General features: G+C 32.9%; 1 long non-coding RNA gene and 1 pseudogene across 1 annotated transcript; both read left to right on the top strand.

Moving 5' to 3' along the window:
* Nucleotides 1–655: 655 nt before the first annotated feature.
* On the top strand, nucleotides 656–2,232 carry LOC121130851 (WD repeat-containing protein 55 homolog; annotated as a pseudogene).
* Nucleotides 2,233–2,796: 564 nt separating this feature from the next.
* Nucleotides 2,797–3,412, top strand: LOC121130852 (uncharacterized). The gene is made up of 2 exons (XR_005868851.2): nucleotides 2,797–3,063; nucleotides 3,117–3,412. It is a non-coding gene; the product is annotated as an uncharacterized lncRNA (long non-coding RNA).
* Nucleotides 3,413–4,557: the final 1,145 nt, after the last annotated feature.

Genomic DNA, 4,557 nt, shown 5'->3' with positions numbered 1-4,557 from the left:
ATGATATTATGGAAACTTATAAAGATAATATTTTTCTTGACCAATTTCTTCCTCACCATGATTTTGATGAGCTTTTTTTATGGATAACCATTCCTACAACCTAGACAACAGCAAATCATTTTGTCTAGAATAATAAATCTAAAATATCAATTTGTGAAATGAAATTGTTAATAAATGCATTAAATAATTCATGTAAAAATGTAATAGTGAATATATCAGTGTTATAGATATATCCTATATTTATATATAATTAAGGTCCCTAGAATGACACACTGTTTGTATATTATTGTGAAGATTTATAATTACAAAATAAAAGTAAATATATAACAATTAACAATTGTTGAAAACAAAAATACGTTTATAACATTAACCACGAAATCTCTAAGTGCACAAAAAACTAGAATAATCATTTGGAATGAATATATGCTGAATTATTCATTTCTTCTTTGCACACTCTTGTAAAAAAAAATAAAGTAGAGAGCGTTCTATATTCATTTCAGTGTTCCTGCTCTATATATATATCTTGGCTACAAAAAATGAAGAATTGTTAATTTTGTAGTTGACGCTAAATGTAATGATGATGACGTCATTTTGAAGTCACTCAACCTGTTTGTTTGTGTTCTCTATATTATTAATATTTCTTCTCTCATTCAAAAACAAAACATCGCCACTAATAAATACAAAATAATATTGAAAAAACACGTGGATATGAAGGAAGGAACGGATTTTAAGCCGGACGAGGCTCAGGAATACAACGAGTGGATGAAAATGAGGATGATGATTCAATGGGAAGTGTGTCTGATGGTGAGGATTTAGATTCCGATCTAGATACTTCGGATGAGGAAGACATTGATGATGAAGGAGCTGGATCTTCTGGATTGAAATTGAACCCAGAGTATGTAGAATCTGACTCATCCTTGGATGATGATTCTGATGAAGATGATGAAGGAGCTGATGAGGACAAAGAAGAGGAGGATGACGAAGAAGATGATTTAATCAAGGCCTTGAGAAAGTCGAAAGAGCGGCCGGATCGACAAGCACCCTCCCGATATCAAAGTCAAGTACTGAAACTTCAGATATTTCCTTTCACCTGAGAACAACGTCATTGCTGTTGCATCCATGGATGGTAACAAATAAAAATTTAGTTACTCTATCTTAAAAGATTTAAAATGAATGTATTTATTCATTCAGGTTCCATTTCCATATTCGAATACGAAAATGAAAAGAACAATCTTCTTAAGAAGCTCTGCTTGCATAAGAAAAACATTCGATCCATGGAATTCAACGAAGATGGGACTGAAATTCACTCTTGCCTCAAAAGACAATCCTACAAAATAATTGATGTATCCACATACCAAACAAAACTCACAGTTCCAAAAGCCCATGGAGACTCATCTCTCTTTAAGATTAAGTCAATTTCAGAACATCTCTACGCAACTGGGGATGAGGATGGTCTTGTTAAACTCTGGGATCATCGACAAAAGAAAGACGTCATGTCTGAAAAGAAGTTTGAGGAATTTGTCACAGATATTTGTTTTGATGATGATAAAAAGCTCATGGTTGTGAGTTCAGGAGAAGGGACATTACAGAGTTTTAATATTCGAGGAAAGTGCCCTGATACACAATCCGAAGTATATGATGGGCAGTTGAATACTATGGGGCTTGTAAAGTCGGATACGAAGTTGGTTGTTGGCTGTGATGATGGGAAGTTGTACATGTTTGGATGGGGAATTTTGGTTATCATGAGGATCAGTTCCCTGGGCATCCTGATGCTATCAACACATTGTTGCCAGTTACTGAGAGTGCCATATTAACGGGCTGCGAGGATGGTACCATTCGTGCTGTACATTTATATCCTCATCGATTTTTTGGTGTAATTGGACACCATGAAAGTTCCTTTCCCATTGAAAAAATGGACATTTCAACCACGGGGGAACTCATTGCATCCATTTCTCATGATCAAAAAGTCAAGTTTTGGAACATTAAGTTCTTAGAGGTAAGGTTATAAAACATAGTTATAACAAACAAACAATACTAATGGTCTTAATATTTCAACTTTAACTTTTCAGGAGTGTAATTACTATAAAACTAAAAAAGCCTTACAAGCACCCTGGAAAACTCAAAGTCAAAGGAAAGAAAACAAGGCCAAGGGCCAAGCAAAGAGGTAGAACATCAATTACCCTCGTCCAATCATTGGCAATAAGAGATTTCTTCAAAGATCTAAACAAATAAGAAGATATGTTCTTCTTTTCTTAAGATTCAGTCTCTGTGATATATCTATAATTTGCATCGTTTTTGTTTTTTTAAACAAAAACAAAAGCTGTTAATCTGCTATCGAATATCCATTTATTGTCATAACTGTTGGTCATTTTAAGATTGAATCGTCGAAATATGTACAGATACATATATATTATGTATTTATTGAAAGTATTCAGTTATTATTAAAAATAATTTAAATATTTAATCTTTTTAAATTAGGAAATACAAACAAACGTATGTATATTAATATTTATGTTTTGTGGCATTTGTGGGCTAGGGAAGAATGCTCTCAGATAATAAATTGAGTCATGACGTTATTCATCGATAGAATGTCTACATTGCCATCTTTGCTAAGTGTTTGAGAAGTGATGTGCCGCAAGCTGAATTTTACTGCCCGAGTAATTACGAACTATACTTGTTACTCGCCTGAGTACTCGTTACACTTCTTGCTAGAAATTGTTGGTCATTAAATCATTTTTTTTAAAGTATTATTGAAAACTCGTCATTTTAAAGTTGTTTTTCCTTCTCTAATAAGCAATTATTAAAATCCAGTGTGGAATGACCATGTTAAAAAAAAAAAGAAACTGAAAGTAAATATGGTAACCCTGACAATTTGAAGAATGTTAAGGGGGAGAGAAAGAATAATGCTCATGGCGTTTCATTAGATCAGCTTTGACAAGTGAGGAAGGAGAAAAGGATACAAACAAAGACATGTCGATCTCCAATTATATACTGAGTCTAACAAAGACTTACAATTATAACTCCGCAACAAATACTTATGAGAACACACGAACGTTCAATCAGGTTTTGAAAATAATTGAATCTATTTACTTAATGAAATGATATTCACTTCTCAGGAATTAAATAATAACGACAACTGCTTAGGAAAAGAAAATTCTTTCTTTATACTACCTATTACAAATTAACGAGTCAGCTAGAAAACACAACGGATTTACATCATTGGCCATTGCTAATAAATAATAATAAGATTAAAAATGAATAAAACCTTGTAGGTGTTTAGGTCAAATCATCTTTTATACAACTCTACTCACATTAGAGTTTTATAAAATATGAGTTGAGAACTCACTATTCAAAAAGTATAATTAAGAAAAAAAATGTTAGCAGCGTGTGTAGCGAATGCTCATTTAAAATACATTATTATCTATTTATTAAAACAATTTTTGTGTGTTGCACGCGAAAAGTAAAGTAATTTTTGAGTGTAGATACCCAGGGAGACTATATATAGTTATCTTGGTAGATACCTGATGTCAGAAATAACGATACAAATGAATGTATGGGTCATACTTTTTTTAAGGGAGTATAGAGTTGTTCTAAAGGTGTATGCCAATGAATGAAATCTCGGAGGTGACTTATCACTTGTCACGGCATATCAAAACAACATAATATAGGCAGGAGGATACTAGTCGAAGAGGACACCGAGCAAGGAATACTAAAAACAACTCGAAGTGCGTCCTAAAAATCGCGCGCTCACTTTTTTCTACATGAGAGGTTAATCACATTCTTCCTTTATTTTATAAATCATAATAAAGGAAAATGTGGTTCACCAAATTTAATTGTTTTTCTTTTGTTATTAATTATTACTTAATTAATAATGGTGTACAAGCAGTTCTGCTCCTGGATGCAAGCAGGGATATGACGGCATTACTAAGGATCCTTATATATCTTAGGGCCCTCAAGAGATATGATTTACTTAAAAACCAACAGCGAATTCAAGACTATGCAGTCTGCATTTTAAAGTCACTGATTTTATTACTGAATCTTTAGATCTATCCCGTGATAAAGGAAAATTACTCCAACGAAGGTAAGCAATGCTCCTTAATAGTATGAATATTGCTTGTGAATATCTGAGACGGCTCGTTTTTTTGCTAAATTTCTTCAAAGGCTTTTAGAAGCACTGTCCAATGCTTGTCTAATGTCGGGACAACGAAATTATAGCATAATTCATAAGCATTCCTTCAAATTTTAAATTATGCACTTTAATATATTGCAATTTCTTCCCTTGTAATTTTAGTAATACTTATAAATGATATATATTCACAGGCAGTTAAAAGAGGAAGCCATCCCATCAAAGTGGCCGAATCTGGCAAGCTACCTCTTATCACCATCACCCCCTCCAAGACCAATACAGACATCAACTACCACCAATAGAGTGCATTTGGAGAATGAAAGACAATAAACTCTGGAGTATGAAATGTTGATGGAAAAGACCGTTCTTTTCAGGATCTTCCAAAAACAGCAAGGAATAGTATTTTATATATATCACTATTACTATTAATA

Source organism: Lepeophtheirus salmonis, unplaced genomic scaffold, assembly GCF_016086655.4.
Source record: "Lepeophtheirus salmonis unplaced genomic scaffold, UVic_Lsal_1.4 unplaced_contig_12648_pilon, whole genome shotgun sequence".
NCBI lineage: Eukaryota > Metazoa > Arthropoda > Copepoda > Siphonostomatoida > Caligidae > Lepeophtheirus > Lepeophtheirus salmonis.
This window is presented reverse-complemented; position numbering and strand designations above follow the sequence as displayed.